The sequence below is a fragment of the Amblyomma americanum genome, chromosome 2 (genome assembly GCF_052857255.1).
Source record: "Amblyomma americanum isolate KBUSLIRL-KWMA chromosome 2, ASM5285725v1, whole genome shotgun sequence".
Classification (NCBI taxonomy): Eukaryota; Metazoa; Arthropoda; class Arachnida; order Ixodida; family Ixodidae; genus Amblyomma; species Amblyomma americanum.
The window spans coordinates 33,347,830-33,369,271 of record NC_135498.1 but is presented as its reverse complement, the minus strand read 5'-3'; the positions used below and the strand labels follow the sequence as shown (position 1 = coordinate 33,369,271).

Below are 21,442 nucleotides of genomic sequence, written 5' to 3'. Positions count from 1 at the left end.
CTACACCCTACAGCCAGTGTACCGGCCGCAAAGCAGTAAGAAGAGCAGGCAAGCCATCTTCAGCAAATCCCAGTGCACACTTCTTCCGAGTCTCTACATGATGTCATCTCTGGAGGCGAGACCACGAAACCAATAGGGTACTACTGACAATGAAAGGAAGTAAGCAATACAAGTAAGCGGCGTTAATTTAAATATTTACATCACGTCATTCTCGCTGTTTAGGCCTCCAAGTCGTGTGTCGCCCACGTTTATCGATAGTACGGTACGCGGAAAACAGAAAAAAAAAGTTCTCTCCTGTACCCTTATTCCGATGGTACACGTCGACAGCGTGCTTGCAAATCGACTGACCTGGTGAAGAAAGAAGAAAAAAAAGAAAAAGAAAAGAGAGCGCATCGCGAAGGTAGAGGTAGTTCTTTCGAGGGGTGGTCGCCAAGAAGCACACGGCATACGCCTAGTACAGTAATTCCTTCGCGCAGCGGAAGTAGTGGAAGATCGCGAAGTATAAGGGTACACGACAACGACGATGAGGCAGAGGGTGAAGATGCTGAGGAAAGAGGAGGAGGAGGAGGAGGAGGAGGAGGAGGAGGAGGAGGAGGAGGAGGACCTCCACACGCTCAGGCTCTTCCATCAACGCGCCGCTCGCCTCTTCCGCTCTCCGGTAGCAGCGGCGGAAGCAGCTCCCAAGCGAAGCGGAACCATTCCAGGCACGTTCTGCCTCCGCCACGGGCAGCCGAGGAGGAAACGGAACTAGACGGGGACGATAAGGCGGAAAAAGAAGCAGCGCCGAGAGGAAGAAGGCGTGGACGCAGAGGACAAACAAAAGGAAGGAAGAGGCAGAGGAGGAGGAGGCGAGGAATGCCGTCAGCGGAGCAGGGAAAGGGTTGGAAAGGCGGGCGCTCCGAGGGGAGAGTGACCGAGTAGGACCGCGCCGGCCTCAATGTCAAGTTCAGCGAGAGCGCCGTGAAGGATGGAGCTGCTCTCCCTTTCCTACCTCCGAGCACCACCAGTGCTGCTCTCGCCGCGCGGTGGAAAGTCGGCCCCGCGAAACGCCGGCTTCCTCGAAGCGGTCTAGGAAGTGACCGCACAGGCGGGAAGCGGGAAAGGTTGACGGCGCGCTACGCAGAGCTCGCACAGCTGCACTGCAGCGCTTCGAGCGGTTGCTGGTCGGCCGGCGTGTAGTAGTGCGTCTTGCCGATTTCCTCAGTCGCTCTCTCATTGCGAGCATGAGTCGAAAAAGTAAATCAGACTGGGAAAGGCACGTTCCGTTAGTTTGGCGCTTTCTAACTTCCTTGGCCGTCTTCCTGCCGTTCGTCAAGTTTCGACCGGCATCGTTGAAGTGCTGTGCACAAGGTGCTAGAAACGCCGATCCAGTGAATCTTTCGACGTGCGAAGAACGTTGCAGCGTTCTTAATTGAAAAATGTTATATATCATCTTCACTTCGCCCCCAGTTGCAAATTTTTCCTTTTCTTTCTGCTTTTGAGGTACAGTGCTCGGGACTGCACACTCCTGGCTGTAGCCTACCACTGTCACTATTGTATATGGCTTGGGCTGTTACTAATATTGCATATTTGCGACCACTGCTACCTGGATGTCAACAATCTTGTTGTAGTTCCGCGCGGCTGTTCAGCAACTTTTCTTCAAGCAGATGTTTAAGGCGCTGTTAAGCGAGTTTTATTAGTTATAATTAAAGCGCTATGCTTGCTTGCTCGTTTAGTTGAGTAGACGAAGTAATCCTGGCCTCCAGTGCCACGTGAACACCGCGAGCCCATGCCCCTGTACCACAATGAATCCAATCTTGAGCTGTAAACTCCGCGGCACTTAGAGCTTCAACACGAGACGCCCTATTACCTAAAGTTATATCAGAAATGCGTACTGCAACTGAATAAACCAGGCTGGTTGCTACACAGGCGATGTTTTATAAATGCGCCTATCCGGCAGAAGCAATCTACCGTGTTAATGCGAATTTAAGCACCCCACCATTCTAGGTAGTTCCTCTCTCTTTGGCGGTCCAATATACGCATAATAGATGTATCAAAACTTACACTGGAGTTAAAAACTACCCCCGTCTGGGCACCGCCTCCTATTTCGATGCTCACCCGTCCATAAGAGAAAAAATTCACAGCGGCACCTAATTACCCTGCGTGTTGACAATGCTATATCATGATAAGCTAGTGATTCCTACCTCGGTGGTGACGTCACTTCTGATCTGATGACGTCACTTACATCCACCAATGGGAATTATTCGGTCTCTCACTTCCCTGCTGCAAATGGGCGAATTTTGTCGCCGACGGCACATTTTTTTCCCCGATGAGGCCTTTAATGCTAAAAGACGCGGGTTCGATCCCGGCCGCGGCGGTCGAATTTCGATGGAGGCCAAATTCTAGAGGCCCGTGTACTGTGTGATATCGGCGCACGTTAAACAACCACAGGTGGTCGAAATTTCCGGAGCCCTTCACTACGGCGTCCCTCATAGCCTGAGTCGCTTTGGGACGTTTAAACTCCATAAACCAAACTTTAAATGCGTTGAGTTGAGTTTAATGGCGCATAAGCGACTAAGGCTATCAGGCGCCAAAAACATTTAATGCTAACGCATTAACATGCATGGTGCCTAACCTAAAACCACGCATAACGAACGCATTATTCAACCTTCGCCACTCTGTGATAGTTAATTTCGGGCCTTCAGTGGAATGCGGCCCTCTCCCCGACGTATCGCCTTACGCGAGGCAATCTCCTACTCCTCTATCAAACGCTTCTCAGCGCTTCTGCCTCCGCGTACGCCACCGGCATTCCGGCATGCCACAGATGCGCTAACGGTCATATTGTCGTCGTCGCTCTTCTTATTTCTCTCTCCCTTCCTGCGCTGCGGTAGGTGTCGGATGGCGGGGACACGTTGCGAGCTGGTTGGGCTTCCGCCTGCGCGTGCTTTCTCCAGCGTCCAGATCGTTCAGGCCGCTCACGAAGCGCCTCCGTTGAGGGGAATCGCTTAAAAGGCGCGCTCAAAGGCAGAGAAAACTAGAAGGACGAGGCAAGAAGAAAGAAGCGCGCAAGAAGTGGCTTGAATGCTGCGCGAGACACGAAGTACACAATGCGTGACGACGAAGGAGAGCGCCGGAGAAGGGGAGGTAGTGTGGATGCCTAGCTTCCGCGCTTCCTGCTGTTGTTGATTCTGCTGCCACTGCCTGGACGAGGTGGGGGAGAGAGCGAGGCACGCTGCTTGCATGATCTCGTCTGGCGAGGTTAGGTTAATGGAGCCGCGCTCGACAGGGAACGGTTGCTTCCGAAAATGCCCGAAGAAGAAGAAGAAAAAAGTAACACGGTCTCTCTCCCGCTCTAGCACCGGTGCGAGTTTATTTACGGCTTTCTGCATAACTTTGCCCCAACGCTGTCCCCCGAGTGAGTTTTTATATAAATAGGCGTTACGCGTGTGCGGCGAGATATTTCAGGCGCTGACAGCGTTGCTGAAAATGTAGCTTAACCCGCCCCCTTCCCCTGTGCCGTTCTTTTTGCTAACGTGGGTGTGCATACAATTTATTCGAAGCTTGCGTGAGTAGATTTTGAAGTCGAAAAGCTATGCAATGGAATGCCCTCTTTGAAGCTTCTGTTCTGGCGCACTGAGAACGGTTCGTCATTAAAAAAAACACAAAAAGTCGTCTAATTAATTCGTGCTGCCGTTAGGGATAGCCTTGAAGTGTGATGCTGGTATTGCTCCTGCCGTATTCATGTGGATTTCACGCAAATTCCCGTGTCACAGAGTAGTTAACCCTGCGCCGGCTGTGAACTTCAAAATGGCAGCTCATAGGTGCTGCGAAACATGCTGTTTGTAGAATAACTGCCTCGCTATGCGATAGGATATCGTCGAGGCTAAAAGCGTCATTCCTAACGCCCAAGTTCGAACCTGCTGGGCTCATGGACCGAAGCTACACTGGTCCCTAGAATCGGTTATTGGATCAGGAAGCGCACTCAAACAAATATAAACGAGGTTGTTCGCCTACTCCGCTGGTGTGTAATTGTAAACGAAGCGAGAAAATCAGTTGCTGAATACAGACGTTCATTGTTACTCGATTGTTTGCAAAAAGGAGTAAGAGAGAGAGAAAAAGACGTCAGAACAGTCACGTGTCTTGAGGACGTTTTCGGCCATACGCGCCCTCTTAAAGGCACAACTGTAGACGTGATCAGAACGAATGCTAATCGTCTAAGCGAAGCACGTAGCCTCAGCAACGGACTTGACGCGGAGGCACGGCGGGCCAGCTATCGAAAAGGTGTGGGCGCGTTCGCGGTGCCGAGGAGCACACGGCAGGCAGACCGCAGAGGCAGGCAAAAGGAAGCGGGACTCACGACCCGTCACGGACACAACGGTCAGGCCTTTGGCTGGCTGGCGCTCAGGCGCCGACCGGGTCATCACAGACAGGCAGCCGGCGTCTGGAGACGATGCGTGCCGAGAGGGGAAAAAAAAGGAGGGGGGGGGGGGTGCAAGGAGTGGCGGTTGCTGGCACGTTTCACTTTCTTTTTCTTGTTGTTCTCGCCTTCGAGGCCGCGCGTCACAACACGCGTCGAGCCCGCCCCCCCCCCCCCCCCCTCCTCACCCCCCCCCCCCGTTCCCACCTGACCAGCGCCACGGGAGTCATGCAACAACCAACTCGCAAGTCTCCGCCCGTAGCTCGCTTTAACTTCTTCGCCTTAACTTCTTCCTGACTTTCCTTTTTGGCCTCACGCTGCTACGCTGGTTGTGACACCCTCCTCCTCTTACGTTTAGAAGAATAAAACAAAGCGCTGTTTTAAGAGGCACTTGACATTCGCGTCATGCTTCGCGCACTCGCGATGTGTGGTACTCTCACATGGCCCCCCGCTGGCTTGGAACGCTATTTTGGCCGTTACATTTGTTGTTACGGGTTTCTTTACAGGGTATATGCATTACGGACAGTCTCGCGCAACTCGGTGGAGATGTCTGCCCTTGGAGGCTCGCGCTACGGCGATACTTTGGCTGTTGGCGCAGTTAGTGTCCTGGTGCAAAACGTTGTTTCGGCGAACGAAGATGTTGAGTTTTGCTTTGCGGTATACAGCGCCATCTTTCCTGTCTTGCTTGCGTCGGGCAGAATGCCTGGTAGTAAAAAGGCGCATTCTCCTAGGAGGTTAACCCGTTCAAGCTTTTCAGGTTTATTGAATAAGAAATGTGCATGCATGGGATGCACACCTCTACGCAGTAAATAGGGAATCTGAAGACTGTTTTAGAAAGAGCCATGTGCTTTTTTCTAGAATACTCCTGAAGTCTAGAAACCATCTACGGAAGCGAAGTTTCAGCGCACATAAGTGAGTGTCAGTCCTTAACTGCAAAACTCTTTGGTCGTATGTGCACTTTTTCTAATCCTGTCCGCATCGTAATCAAGTCCTTTGCACAGCGCTACCAAAGTTGCACAGAATAAAGCGCAATTAATATTTAATGTAGAGAGGTGGCATTTTCAGACTAATCGTAGCACAATTTTGCATACCAATCCGCTCGTCCTTTCGAATACAGTCATCCCAAAACAACAAAAGAAGTATGTGAGAGCGGCAAACGTGTCATAGAAGGCTATGAAGTATTGCCTCTTCATCTTACTTATTTTTTACTGTACGTTAACTCATGCAATCAACTAAAAACAGCAGGGTACCCTTGGCTGCTTCGAGTGCAAATGCACTGGTGAGTACTGCCTCGAGAATGTCTCGGTTTTGCCTCTAAGACAAACCAACTGTGCCGATGCCCATTGCTGTACGGCAGTGTTCTTGAGGAGCAATCGCACTACGGATCAGGAATTAGACGAGCACCCATCCAGCCAGAAAATAAATAAATAAATAAAGAGAGAAAGAAAGAAAGCGGAACGCCTTTGCTCGCTGCATCAGGCGGAGCTTCGTGTGTGTTTAGTTGGCCATGCCTAGGTCACTGGACAATTAGCTCGCTTTGTGCCTTCATGTACCAACAAGCCGCTGGACATTTAGCTCGCTTTGCGCCTCCAGGCCGTCTCTTCTCAAGACGCTTTGAACTGTATCATTCAATGCAATGTCCTCCCGGACAACAAAAAGAGACGCGATACGAGGCTGTTACTCAAACGCCAACCCGAATCGATTTGGTTCTGACGGAGCTCCTTCAAAAGCACGACATCCATGTAATTAATCCGCAAGCAGCGCAGTTAAGACCTAGACAGAAACACACTTGCTTTACAGGGAAGAAAGAAAGAATTGAAAGACATCCGAGTGACACTGGCGAAGGACTCACGCGTTAGCGTAAGCACGCTGTCGATTCCTCTTACGTGACCCCGAGGGCTCATTAGGGTTAAACCACTCCGTGCTGTTCGGTACGCGCTTCTTCGCCGGACAAGACATTAAACGTCAAGAGGCGTGTGTTGCTGTGCGCGCCACCAACCCTGTGTACACACAAAGACGACGAGTAGGCGGGTCAGCCTCGACCCGCCTTTGCAGGACTCCCGACGGACGGACAGGTGCACATCCACCGTGCCACACACTCTAGCGTGGACAGGCCGAAACTATTCATGGTTGCGGCGCACGTTTACACGGCCGACATTAACGAGACGAGAGGAGGAGGCTGAGAAGGAGAGGGAGGGATGTCTCGAGACGCTCCCCTAGCCTTCAGCCCGGGGAAAGCGAAATAACTGTTGTGTGTGTAAGCGTGTGCGGGCGGGGAGTCGTCGTGCATTCGTGTGTGCGTTCTGTTGCATTGTCTGCCACGCAGGGAGGTCGGACGGTACGCGGCGTCCACATTAAGACTCAATATGTCGCGACGCTGATGACACAGCGCCGGCTGCGCAGGCCTAGAGAGGGAGGGGGAGTTGCGAAGAGAGAGAGAGAAGTGAGGCACAATCGCGCAAGCGGCCAATTAATTTCACCGCTTCTCGCCGCAATTAGGAGTCTCAGACTCGCGGGCACGTACACAACGCGAATGGAGAGACAACAGAAGAGGCAAGGCGACCGCGAAAGGAACGGAGGTTATGCGCGTCCTCAGGGAGGAAGTTCGCCTGGGAGCCGCATCCTCCCCCCCTCCTCTAGACAACCTCGGCAGCTCTGCCGGCGCCGCTGAAAAGGGCGACCTCTTCGGAAGAAAAAAGAGGCTTAGCGGCCGCCACGGCGCGGTATTACGGGCTCTGCGGCAGAGAGAGGGCAGAATCAGCGGCCCAAACAGCGGCAGCAATAGAAGCCGCAGCGTGCACCGGTGTGCAGGGGGAGAGGAGGAAGGAAGCAGGCAGGCAGAGCGCTGCAGTCGACACCCCAGACAATCGAGGAAGGAGAAGCTATGTGTGGCCTTCCGTGCGGTGCGGGTGCGCTTCTTTGTTTTCTGCCGCCGGCGCGAGATTTGCTCCTCCTTGGTCGCCTCGTTCTCCTTTTTTCTTCTTCTTGTAGCGTCCCTGCTTGCGCCGTGAAGGTAACGCAGTAACCGGCAGCCCCCGTCCTTGAAAGTGCCGGTTTAGTGAGAGTCTGGGAGAATGTTGTGAGGGCATCGAAATCTATAGCGGGCCCCTTCAGGTCGCAGATATTTATAATCGTTCCAGCTACGAAAATCCCGTGTCGCAAACTGAGGGTGTAGCTTTTGGAGGCGAGAAGACGGAGGCTTCCCCTGTGAATTGTGCAGTCAGCTTGGTGTGGGGCCAGGTTTCTTATTCTTCGTAATTCATATACATTACCTCTTATCTCAGCAGCAGTAAATAAACCATCTCAATGAACGATCCCGCGGGACAGTGACATCACTGAATCAGATGGTGTGACAGACGCCTTTAACTTAGTTTTAGGGAAATCAAGGCGATGAGATCTCATACGTGGGCTCCATGAGAAGCTTCGCGGCTCTTTAGAGCTGGATTATTCGTATTGGTGTACCAGTGGTGTATTTGAACTTAAACTGTGGTCCCAAAACACTGACCCTAGTACGTGCCGCACAGCCTGGATTGCGCGGATCACCATAGTATGCGCGGCATACCCTTCAAGTGTGGCATGCCCTGGCATGCGCTCTACAACACAGGCAGGCACGTTGGCAGCTCCGACATGCGCGGCATAACCCCGGCGCCTGTAGTACCCCGGCATGTACGGTATACTCATGGCAATCACGGTACGTCTATGCTTGCCACAGACATAAAGGAGCACCATGGACTTCGACTGAAAAGAAGAAACGATACATCTAGTGCCTTCCTCCTCTTCCCGCTCTTTATACTATGGGACATCAGGAGGCGGCATGTCTCTTAATCATGCTTTCACTCGGCAATCTTCGATCGTAAGCCGAGCAGTCGGTGCATAAAGTATTTGTTGTAAACAGAAACATGCAGCTTCGTTGCGCAATCAAATAAGCGCTGTCGTAGAGCCATTCGGGCTCGTGTCAGACCATACACATTAAACAGCACTCGACAGTCGATTATAAATCCTGCCTCGCATGTATAAGAAACCGGCGAAAGGGCGCTACGGTGTCATTAAGCCACAAATTTCTGGTAGTCACCACGGAAATCTGAAAGAGGATGTGTACGGTATTCTGCATGACCCATAACCACGGGATTACGCAATGAAAGCGAGTTCGAAACGCTTCCTGTATTCGTTTTCCTTGTTTTGTTTTCTTTCACCGGCATTGCAGAAAGCGCTGAAAAATCACCCACTCGGACTGTCCGCCATAACAGTAGTTGGCTGGCCGCTTTTCTAGATAGCTGAGTTTCCCGCGTTTTTCCGCAACCTCGCGGGAGCAGCGTTTAAGCGCGCGCATCTACTCAGAATGAGGGTCAGCTCGGTAGTGGGCCCGAGTGACGTGTGTGGGAGGTGCGTGTGGCAGCAATAAAGTTCCCGACGCGGCTGCGCGCAAAAATCTACGGGGCAAAAAAGCAAAGACAAGCTCAAAATTCTACGCAGGCGTTCCCTGCCCCCGACAGCGTTAAGTACGTACGAACGCTTCGCCGCATGCGATATCATCGCTAAGTTTCGAGCGCTTTTCCTCGGCCCTTGCTGCGGCTAGCTGTCACCGACTAGACGGCGTGTTCGAGTGCCCCAATCCACATGCCCTTCCGCCTTCGGTATGTTCCATTAGACTTTGTGTTTATTTTCTTTTTTACGGAGGTCTTGAACATGTGCGTGAAACGTGTCAGCGTATTGGGGACACTGGTATTCCTATTTGTCCTCAGCACGGTAATTCTTTCTACTGTTGTTGTAGTTTTTTTTTTTTTCCTACCGCTTTTCCGACCACGCTGTCTCTGCAGGGCTGGCGCTCTTGGGGAGTGATTACGTCATACAAGGAAGTGCCACTTCTTTTCTTCGGGAAATCGAGAGATGCTGTTCGGCGCCGACCTTTTGCTGCTCGGCAACCGCTGATAGTTGCTGTCCAGGCAGAAGCGAAAATAAGCGGAGATTCCCGAGTGCCTTTAAGCTTTAGTTTTTTGTTTTCTTTTCATTATTTTGACGAGTGACCCGTCGTCCACATTATTTCGTCGTCCTGGTTTTGTTCTGACCTGGAGAAGAGTCAGCTGGCAATTACGTCACCCTCGAATTCTGAAGGAAGCCTGGTTGATTTTTTTTTTGTATGTGCCCTCGTGACGGGTGTGTCTTGTCACAGAGCGTTGTGGTTACGAACGCGTTTGCAGTAGCCATTTGCCAGCGGTGATGGTGGGTGCGGTGAAAGGGGCTCTCGTGATTTTGATGAACGCGAAAGTTAAATCGTTTGCACAGGTGGCAAAAAAAAAAAAAATTCAGAACTGTGTCTTTTCTGAACGATAAGTTCTCCCGCCTTCGTTTTTTTTTTCCTTTACTTCATCCTTCGGCGGTGCTAGTGTGATTCTATACATCATCACATATGAGGCGTATAAACACATAGTGACATTTTCTTGTTCTGTCCGAAAACAAATTTTTGCACTTCGCAGGGAGCCCCGCCGCGGTGGCTCAGTGGTTAGGGCGCTCGACTACTGATCCGGAGTTCCCGGGTTCGAACCCGACCGCGGCGGCTGCGTTTTTATGGAGGAAAAACGCTAAGGCGCCCGTGTGCTGTGCGATGTCAGTGCACGTTAAAGATCCCCAGGTGGTCGAAATTATGCCGGAGCCCTCCACTACGGCACCTCTTTCTTCCTTTCTTCTTTCACTCGCTCCTTTATCCCTTCCCTTACGGCGCGGTTCAGGTGTCCAAAGATATATGAGACAGATACTGCGCCATTTCCTTTCCCCAAAAAACCAATTATTATTTTTATTCGCAGGGATGGTTAACCATAATAAAAGCCTGTTTTTATGTTAAGGAGCAGCGTCTGTTAAGTGGCAGACGCTCGCTGTTGTTGAGTCTAATCTTCCTTGCGAACCGACTCACTGACCTAAGCAGCTCGGCACAGAAATTTATAAGCATATAGGGACGTACAGGAGTAGGCTTCAACTACATGCAGCCATTTGTCTGCTCGCTTGATTTATTCATACAGGAGCTCTACAAACTGAAGCAGCGATTGCCGGAACATGTATTCATGCAGTATGTATTCAATGCAGTAGCTCACAGCGCGCATATCAGTCGACAACCTCCATCAAACACCGGCGGAAAGTCACGAAAGCGGTGTTTGCTATTCCACTCGCGTTTCCGGTCGAGTTTCTGACAAAATCGTGTGAGTGGTTTGAACTAGTTTGCGGGCACAAAGCACAGAGAGAAGAAGTAAAAGAAATAACCGCCACACACACAATATGGTTCACGCACGCAAGTATACTGTATATGAGTGCCGAGCAATACCGTAAGAGGCACCGACAACGTGTGAGAAAACCAACCGGGCTCAAGTAGTGATACGAACGTATTGACCTTCATTGAGGAGCCTCACGCGGCGCGCCACACCACACTGGTAGGTCGGTGTAATGACCTACGTACATCTCACGCCTGTGCATATATCGACGGGGACCGCCTTTTGTGAACGAGTTCGCGGAACTGCAGCCGCCGCGACAGGAAAGGCGGGCTGGCGGCTGTTTTCAGCCGAACAGATCGCGGCAGCCGAGGGTAAAGGAACGGAGTGAAGACCCGGCCCTCCTCATTCAGCTCTTGTGTCCATACACACACGTACACGAACGCACGCACAGAGCTGGGAGTGTATTGCCCTATACCGGGGCACTTCAGGTGGCAACACTGTACGTACTCTGCGAACAGGTTTGGAGCTGGACGGCTTCCGGCGAGCCCCTCGTGGGTGCAAATACACGGTCCAGGAGTCGATCGCAGAAGGAAGAGAAGAGAAAAAAACAGCTAGATAGAGAGAAAGAGCAGCTCAGGGGAGATAGGGCGACGGACAGAACAAAGAACCGAAAAAGGAACCCGGTCTGCCCGAGAGGTGTCGGCGAGACGCTCAAGACTTGCCAACGCCATCCGCCGGTTCAGCAACAACGGCGGCAGAGAGCATTGGGCGATGGAGAGCCGAGAGGGAGAGGTGGCCTGCTGAGATGCCACCGAGGCGCTAGAAACCGCTACGAAACGGCACCTCTTGGTCGACGTGTGCACGGTCGGAGGGGAGGGGGGGGGGGGGGGGAACCTGCGGAGGGCCACCGTTGTTGTTATCATCTTGCGTCTGCAGCAACCCGGCGGGCCATCACAGGGCCGAGGCTAGCCTCGTTTATCGAAGACCCGCGTGACGACGACAGCGAAGCGCGAGAGTCTGGATGCCGAGATGGACCCGCTACGAGCAGGGAAGATCAAAGCAATAGGGGACTCGAGAAAGAAGTAAAGAAGAAAAGCTTTTTTTCGCCTCGCGAGACGTTGGAGAGAGACAAAGAGGAGAGGGGGATAAGAGAGAGAAGAGGAGAGCTGCGCTCTAACGAACAGGCTGAACCACGGAACCGCAGACACCGGCAAGCCAGCCGAGGTAGCAGCAGCAGACGACGAGTGGGAATTCAGCATTCCGGCGCAGCGGCGGCGGGCTCGCGTTAATCCAGGCGAAGGACCCAGCGCCCTCTTCTCTTCCCCTCCGCTTCTTCCTCGCTCTTTCCCCCTCGGCCCGTTCGGCGGCGTGAGTCGCCGACGGCGCCACCGACGATTCGGCAGGAACTCAGACGGGAATCTGAGCGAATCCATTCGTCACACAAGCCGGCAGAGACGCGCCGAGCCGCACAGCTGGGCTTACTACGGGAGGGAAAAAAAGAAAATGTCTGCAGCAGCCGCCCTCTCGCTGGCAATTGCATCTCTACGTAGCGATGGAACGACCTTTGACGGGGGTGCCCGCTTGTTCACGCAGCTACCACGAGCACAACAGACGCTGATTGTTGCACTGACTCTCCGCCGCCACGGCAGGGGTGGTGTGCGCGTGCAGTGTACCTGTCTCCTGGCCGCTCTCTCCGACGGAGGTACTGAATTAACGGCCAGCGTTGTCTCGTGGCACGGACAAGCACGCACGCTTAGCGCCGTGTTTGTTATATGTGCGTGTACGGAACGTATATGGCGTCCCGCACACATAGCGCGCGTATACGTCGGCTTCGGCCAACAGACTGCTTGCTGCGACGTCTGCTTAAGACGCGCGCTCGCGTCTGGACGTGACGTAAGTTGGCTGTGGCGTGAGTCATCCGTCGTGTGCGCGCGCTTTCGAACTGCCGACGTCGGAGGTGGAATAAGAAGCTGGGAAGGTCTAGACACCGGGACGCTTTGCTGAGCGTTGAGTTTCTAGGACGTGAACGGATTAATGGAAAAACGGGTTCATTGCTCAGCATTGCCCAGACACAAGCATGAGGAATATGAAATGAATACCTAATTAGTACAATTCAACTTTCCCTACTCTTGTATAACTAATTTTTTGATTGAGTAGTTTTCCTCTCGGAAAGTGAGTCATGTTATACTTTATGCGGTTCAAAGCAAAAGGCATAAACTAATTATGTTGCTCAATTAAAACTAATTACGTGTTCCCTTTGATATAGCTTTTACCTGTACATGTTCCGACAGACTTACATTGCCTTCTCTTGACCGATGTCTTGCTTTGATCAAGTAACGGCAAAAATGAAATTGGCAGCAATCATTGAGCTTTCCAAAACAATATGGCCGCCACAAGTGACAATGTCAAAGCAGTCGAATCTCCCTAACTGCGGCGAAAGTGACCAATTATTAGTGTAGCGAAGCCAAGCTTATAGCATTTTGTGAAAGTGGGTTAACGCGTGATGAGACTCTCTGAGCTAGGGTATGACCGCCATATTTTCTCGTCTGTGGTCGTGGTTCAGCCTAATACTTCAATCTACAGTTGACCATCGTTATAAAGAAGTTGAAGGTGCCCGGCGATTACTTCGTTATAGCCTGTGTTGACAGAACATCCAAGGGGAATCGTCATTCCTTCGTTATATCCAATATTTCGGTATAAGCCGTTTCGTTATAACGAGGTTCGACTGAGATATAATTCGCAAATAGCCTGGACGATGACCTCGGCAACCAGCGGCCAGACAGACGCTATTAATCGGCTTCGCGGTTGATTGAGTGTGCGTGCTTCGATGGGTGCAGCTGGCTGCCACGATCCCTCTCTATCGCTAGCTTCGCGTACGCATGCGTCTCGAACCTATCGCACGCTACGGCGGACGCGGGCGCCAGTTTAAAGACTTCAAGAACATTGCGTCTTCTCTTATCTACCGCTCCTCCCTGCTCTGTGACGAACAAAGACACACTTATTGGACAAACTTCTCCGGTGCTGGCCTGCAGGTTACCCGAGCAGGCGCTCGGCACACAAGGGCACGCATCGGTAATCCCCGTGGCTCCGATAGCATAGCGCCCACCGCGCTTCAAGTTCAAGCGCAGTGTTCCGTGTCCGTGGGGCGTACAATCAGAAACAGAAGAGTAATCCCCGGGGGCCAAAAATAAAGAGAACAAACACAAACGACAAAAGAATCGAAGCGTGCGAAAGAGCGCCGCCGCAAATGGAGACGTTGCTGCGCTGGAGGCGTCTCGCATTGTGCAATCGCGTTATCTCTCCCAGTTCACCAGGTTGCCGCAAAAAAAAGCAAGGGATCTCCCGTATAGGGCAAAGTATAATGCCGAGTTATGCGGCGTCTGGGCTCCTGCTGTTCTTGCTTATGTTTGTTCGCCTTTGTTTTTGTTTGTTTGTTTCTTTTGGCGTATACATACAACCGCGGTGCGCGAGCATTCCTTCTGCATGGCTTACTGACTCGGTTGAATACTTGCGAGGATCAAGGAGGGTTTTGTTTGTTTGTTTTTTTGCCGGGCACCGGGCTAATCACGAGAGAAGGATGGGGGTTCCGAGTGACTGCACGGCGCCCTTCTGAGCCCCTTCTCGCTCCGCGAGTCCCTGCTTCTCGCGCGCGTAGTACAAAGGAAGCGGCTTGCGCGGTACAGAGGAGCCGTGTACGAGAGCTCCCGTTGTACACGCGGGACTCGCTCCGTGACACAATAACCGGAAGGTCCTCACCAATGGCGCGTTGGGGGGCATTACGTAACCGTAACCATACTCAGCTCCGTGGCCGGTAGTTTTGCTGCTGAAGCCACGGTTATTGAGCATCGGCATCGCCCAATGCCGGTTCTGATGATGAACCACACTGCATTCAGGAAGCGCTAAGGTCAAGAAAACTGCATAGTACTCTATTTCCAACCTTATTACGAACAAAAAAGGAAGCAAGATATGAAAAATGTTGCTTTTTTTTTTCATGAGCACTGGCCGCTAGTACATGGCAGTCTGTAGCACACGTCTCCAGTAAAGCCAATGAACTGTGGTCGTTGATGCGCGGCAGGACTGCTTATTGTTATTGAAGTGTCGTCGTGATGACGTTCGCTCTCGTGACGACGCTGACCTATTCTGGGCAACGTGCCGAAGTTATTTGAATTTCATTTTGTGGTAGACGATGATTCTGATGAAGTTCGCATGTCTCTATTTTCTTAATGTTTTTTCGTATTCTTGCAAATGAAGCATGTTGGCTACCACCGCTACCACCACCACATGAAAACACAATGAGCTATAACTTAGGGCAGCTAAGCTTCTTTAAAGTTAAAGTTAGCTTTACAGAACTGCACCGCAAGTTCTTTGTGACCATTTATTTATGCTCACGGAAGACGCATGTCCTTCCCGACTGACAGTGAAGAACACTAAACCAACGAACTCGGCTAAACACAGCGCTTGCCTTCACATTCAAGGTCAAGTTTGAAAAAGCTCATTCACCTCAGTAATCCTGAAATTAATGAGTGCAGCTGTACATCATCGCGCTTCCTTCGTCAAGAACCCAGAAAAAAAAAATATTGAAAAGGGTGCTCCAGCGCCCATGTTCGTGAACCTCTATTACAACGGAATTCGCTCCAGGAAGGCGACTTTTGTGCCTTGTTTCGTTATTCCTCTCCAAAATTCCCAGAAACCAGCGTCAAACTAGACGAGGCCAGGCGTCAGCACCTCCAATGGGTGCTGCCGTGTATACCATTTGTCAAGGAGCTAGCTGGCAAAACGCGGCATATACATGTTCGCACGCTGGCAGCCCTGCCTGCAGCGTCCTAACCTGTCAATTACCAACTCGTCGTCCCGTAATTAGTAAATTGCTGTTCGCACCATGTCGTCACAGAGAAGAGCCCCGGAGCAAATTATTCGCGCTTAATTTTTTTTTCTAGTCTCGGCTAATTTCTTTCTCCTCTCTGGTCGCTCTGCACGCGCGCTGCAGTTACAGAAGTCGATCGTATCGCCTTACCCACCTGCTGCCGAGCAATCTCTCGCCCCCATCGGGAGTCGCGTCCAAGAAACATGCAATTCATTAGAGGGTCAGCTGCTGTTCACTGGCAGCGTCCCAAACGCGCCTCTGTATAGGCGCGCCGCTGTCGCCGCCCAGTGAGGGAGAAAGTCGCTGGGTCCTCCCCCGCCCTTTTTAACGCTCTCGTGTATAAAGCACCACTGTGCGCGCATACTGCTACGCATCAAAGCAAGCCGGTCTTCGCCCTTCGGTTTCACCTGCATCACGCGTCCAGGACGTGAGGGATGCGCCGGCCAAGTTTCTTGCTGTTTTTTTTCTTTTTTTTACAGGGTGTCCTATCGTGTTCGCTCGCAATATTGCTGCACACAACCAAGACGTAACTCTAGACTAGTCAATGTGCCTCCGCTGTTAAGGCTCGAAAATCACGCGTTACGAACGGTGGAAAGTCACGAGAACGCGGGGGAATAATTGAAGGGTTTGCTGCTGCGTGAGAGGGCCCATCCTGTATGCGTACGTAGGACTTTTTTATGTAATTTTGATTTCCACTATCTTTGAATGTGTTGAATACTTTTTTTGTTGCGGACTTTGAGGCGCAGGCAGCGAAATGTTGGCTACATTCAGCTGCTACTGAGTCGTGTGACTATTTGTCAAACTTAGACAGATTCCAGAAAGCAAGCAGGCCGGAAGTCTGGCAGACAAAAAACATCTCAGATGCACAGAGAGAAAAGGCTGAAAGAATAAATCTCAATCAAAGTTTAGGACACCTGAAGTTATAGTTTACGATGTAGGAAAATGTAGGAAGCGTTCAATAAAATATATATAGCGGAAACATTTTTTGATACAAATAAGCACGCAAACACCCAGCTTAAAATTCTTACGGTCAAGACCTGACACCAAACCATTATCACTTGAGCGCAGCGCTAACTGGCACCTTTTCTACGTCAACGCTGCAGTAACATTCCTTTCCAACCCGAATTAACTGCCAACTTCTTAGTAATTCTTGCTTCCAAACACCCGTAAGTAAAGCCATTTTGTTCCAACTTTGAATTTCATCAAAACATGAGGAACGCGACCAGAGCACAGCGCGCCTCCTTCGGGCCTGTCAGCTTCACTGCAAGGCTCCCACTACGCGGACGACACCGGTCCCGGAGGGTGCTTCGCCGGTGGTTTGCAGTGTCACTGACTCCGGCAGTGCAGCTCCGTTTTGTTTCTGCGTTGCCACTGCTCGTTTTCTTTTTCTTTCACACACACACACACACACTCGTAGGGGGTGCCGCACCTTCGAGAGAGGCGTTCTTATTGTTTTTTTCGCCCCGGGACGTGTTTTACGAGGCAGGTCCCCTTTATTTGCCTTACTAGGCGCGCGCGGTTTCCTCTCCCGACTAGTCAGTCGTGTGCTTTCTTTCTGTCTGCCGGTGCGTTCTCTCTTCGGGGCGGGCAGACAGAAACAACGGCTCCGAACCTTGGCTGTGTGTGTGCGTACTCTGGTCGATTCTGGCCGAGTGGCGATGAAATACGGTGCAGGAAGTTCGCATGAGAAGGAGTCACGAGAGAGGGAGGGAGAAGACGGCCTGGTGGGATAGAAGAATCGGCGGCTTGAGAAGAGCACTCACTTTTCCTGCGCGCGGTGTAGTACGTATGCGTGTACGTATTATGCCCCCTCCCATTTCTTCGGGATCACAACCGCCCCCTCCCCCTACCTCCTCGCCTCGCCGTTCAGGCGTGCCTTAATGCGTCTGGCTTCGCACGTGGCTTCACAGGAGTTCAGCGGAGCCTAGGCGCGTAGGCGTTTGTTGGCGGTTTGCTCGAAATTCTAGATCCAGCGCGAACGCTCGGAGTGGGATGTGTGAGTTCTTTATCGCCGGAGCTCGCAATTTTTTTAATAAACGAGATTTCACTTATTATCTCTTGTTATTTTTTTTTTGTGCGCGACGATATCAGTCCCTTCAGCAACTTATTCGTTTGTTTCAAGGTTGCTGCCGATGTGAAGCTAATTTAGGCGTTAAGCCACTCATTCAGTCACTAGCCGACGCAAAATAAAGGGTGGGTTCATTACAATAGAAGAACTCATGAAATGAGTCGCAGTAATCGTCGTAAGGACAGGCTACAGGGCAATAAGGATTAGGGAGTTTCATTCAGCATGCCCTACACAAGCACTCGTCTTAGCGTGGCGATGTTTCTATTTTGTCTACGCACACGCTATATGTTTTAATATCGATTTTTGCTATACACTCATCTGAACAGTGTGGTGCTTTTAAACCTTATTCCTTTGTTGCCTGCTAGTCTGCGTGTATCCCACCCCCCTCCGCCGCTACATTACATATGCTGTAAGGTCACTCCATGGCGCACTATTTCAATAAATCAATGAGTTAATGATTAAAACATGGTTGTTATGATACGTCTAAAAACAAATTATTTTTGTGATTGCTGAATGTGTTCGGAGTACGTATCCTTTTCCGGAGCAGTTTTACAGCATAAAAAGTATAGCACTTCCAACTGATTCCTCGCCGCCGCCGTTTAAATGCGGCTACAACTGTACCGCTCCAGGCGACGGCTTAGTCGCGCATCGAAGCGTGTACAGCTCGGTGTAATAAATTTCCCATGCCCGACTTCCTCGAGCGGCTTCTCCCAATTGCTTAACACGACTGGAGCGACGTTAAGAAATCCGCTAGACTTCGTGGAAATATCGACTCACGGGTGACCTTGATTAAATAGGTCCTGCTACGTGTAGCGTCGAGTCAGTGCACTTCGAGAAAGAGGTGACGGACCGACCTTCAGAAGTGGGCTGCATTGTCATTCAGGAGAAGCTCGTATTGCGCGGAGAGACGTGTTTCGATTCGAGAGACGTTTTTTTTTATTTTTTTAACATTCGCCTTTTTCTCGAAAGTGGTCGTTCCACTGTTTGGCGTCACGATACGTTCTGTAAACCATAACGGTGCCAAGGTTTCCTGGAGGCCTTACTTGGGCAACGATGTAGGGGATTTGATCGTCGTTTGATACACTTTTTATGCGCAGATATAGTTATGAAAAAAAAAATAGGAAAGTCATGATGAGATTTTCGGTCTTGTTCTCTTGTGCAAAACGCGACAATGTTGGGAGGAATAAAACGTCCCGTAAAGGATCTTGAACTGGGTAAAAAAAAAAAAATAATATCCTCTTCATTGAGCTTGTTAATGCGTGTAATAATTTGTTTCGTATGCCACAAGGAATCAGCCGGATGTTCAAGCAAAGAATAAGGCGTCACAGGGACTCAGTCTCGTTTAAATAAAGAAGTCTTCTCAGTGTGCTCACTACCCTTCATTTACAGAAACCGCAGAGTGTATACAAAGGAATTCGACAGTTCTGGCTCTCGAGGAAGCCTAGACGTCGTATAATTACATAAAAATAAATGTAATTGATAAATAGTAAAGAATACGCGAGAAAATCACTCCACTAGTTTCCTTTTCTTTCTTCAATGATATCCGCACTTGTGTAAATGCTGGACCCGTGAGCGGCTGCGCTTTTATCCGGGCGATTTGAAATGGCCTTCCTCTGCTCCCGTGAGCATTCTTGCTCTACAAAAACAGAACCGAGAATGCGTGGGGTATCAGCTGGGTGGGTACTCAGACGCACAGAGAGCCTACAGCTCGCATCTTCGAGACGAAAACGCTCGGTCGGTATATTCTTCCCAGCTTTCTTGCCAGCAAAGAAATTATATTAACGAGTGAATGCGTTGAAACGCGTTATGCGAAAAATTGCGTTGCGCGTGGTCGTCGTGCCCTTGTATTGAAAGGAGGCGTGCAACGCAGGGAAGCCGAGAAGCGGGACCAAAAGTTAATAAGAGTACACAACAGACCCCCAAGGTAAAAAAAAAAAAATTCAAGGACCTCGGCTCTCAGGCCCGGCCTGCCTACCTCGTCAACTCCACGTCCGTTGCAGTGACGTTGCTGTCTTCAGCTCGAAGGGTGAGGAAATTGTCCCGGGGCGGTGGGGTGACAGCGCGACGCGACGGTGTTGCGGGGAAGCACACCTTCTCCCGCGACTGGTGGTCAAGTCACAAGATGCTCTCTTTTTCACCAAGTCACTCCACGAGTCCGCTGTCCACGACGAAGACGGCTACTACTGCAAGTGGGTCTTAACACTGGGGCACAAACACTCGCTGGCGGTTCCACCTTCCTGTGGCTGCCAGCTCGGGCTGCGGGTTGTGCGGGTGTGGGGCCAGTGCTGAAGAGATGTTGCCGGGCTGACCGCTGGGCTGCGACTGACCGCTAACTCGGGAGCGGCGGCCCAACTGTCACATCCGTGAGGAACGTCCTTCGCGCGTCGGGGAGGAGAGATGCGGCTGAGAGAAGGGGGGTCGAGGTGGGGATCCGGCCGGACGGATGGACGGGACCGGGCACGGGGTTCGTGCTGGACGACTGGCCGGGTCCGTGCGGAAGGCCAGTGCTGAGGATGTTTTGGGATCCGTCCGGGGGAGACTGCACGTTTAAATACCGCGGATTCCGCCAGGGGGCAATTAGGGGGGCTCCCGGCGCGCTTCCCATTGGACGCGCCGGAAGAGAACGAGAAAGGGGGAGCCCGTCGAGAGCGAGGGCACGCGACGTAAGGTGGTGGGGGAGAGTAGCAGTAGCGCAGGTAGTACCCCGGCAGAGGTGGCGGGGAACGACGGAGCACTCGATAGATGGCGCTCGCCGAACGCTGGCGAGCCCGAAATAGCAGGCGCCCGGTCTCGGCGCTTACTTTGGCCGACGGGGATCGGAGGAGGGAGGATGGTGATGCGACCGGCGGCTGCCGGGGCGGGTTGTGCGAACGTCCGCGCCGAAGACCGGCCGCTCTGCTACGCGGGATGCTGGACGCGCGGGCTGGGCTTCGCTCCCGTGATCGCGCCCCGATCATCCGGATCGCGGTAGCGAGACCGTGAGCGGAAGGCCCATGGTTTGTCCGTTTGCATGAACTCCGCGTCTCACCGCAAGCGCAGCATGAAATCATACTTGATAACGCTTTTCATGTAAGCGTCATGACTGCATAAGTGCTAGTTCATGTCACACTAGTAGCAGTGGAACATGAACAAAAATATATCACCTCGTAAAACTGCGAGTCGAAAAAGCTCTGAATTTTTTTACCCAGCCCTGCTTCTGGCTTGTAATCCACCTGACTGATCGCGCGCAGTGGCGTCATGGGTCGTGATACGTATGCACATATGAAGAACAGAAAGGGAACGAGTTATCGTCGTTTCACTTGAGGTCATATTGCGCGTTTCTCCGACGGTGAACGCTTGAAAGCATAGCGTCGTGAGGCTGCCTCATTTCGGGATTACATTTCCGCAAGTAATGCCACGCGCGATTCCTGGCATTGCCGAGTACGTGGAACAGCTATATTGTGTCTGGTGGTGCTTCTAGTTGGTGCCCTGATGGGAAACGAATCTATCAGGCGGGAAAACATGTGTGCACGTTTACGTCACTCTCTATAGAACACTGTTGAGATGTTGTTGAATTTCAAGAAAACATTTTCAAAGATGTCAAAAGCGAAAGAGAGAGACAGCAGAGAAAAAAGGCTGCGGGGCTAGCAAGACTTCTGTCCACTTGCCTACTCAAAAGACCCAAAAGCACAAAACAAAATCAGTCTAAAAAAAGCGGCGCGACAACATTGCAGTAACGCCATATCACTGCCGCGAACACGCTGGTGGGGAGTATTTATAGTAGTTTCTTGATAACTCTTCACTCTGACAGGAATGAAAGAAAAGCAAAGAGGGGAGGGGATGCTTGACTTGATAGGGGTTCAGTGCGAGGCTGATGAGGTTACTTAAGAAATACCCCCTCAAATAGCTTTGTGCATACACAGCTATTCAAGGTC

At 51.4% G+C, this 21,442-nt stretch overlaps 1 protein-coding gene across 2 annotated transcripts in view; it reads right to left on the bottom strand.

The window, feature by feature from the left end:
* The window catches only part of tnc (tenectin), a 131,330-nt gene extending 111,298 nt beyond the window's left edge, over positions 1–20,032 (bottom strand). For both annotated transcript variants that reach the window (XM_077653770.1, XM_077653771.1), the window contains exon 1: positions 19,504–20,032. The gene's annotated coding sequence lies outside the window, so the exon portion shown is untranslated. The remainder of the gene's footprint in view (positions 1–19,503) is intronic.
* Positions 20,033–21,442: the final 1,410 nt, after the last annotated feature.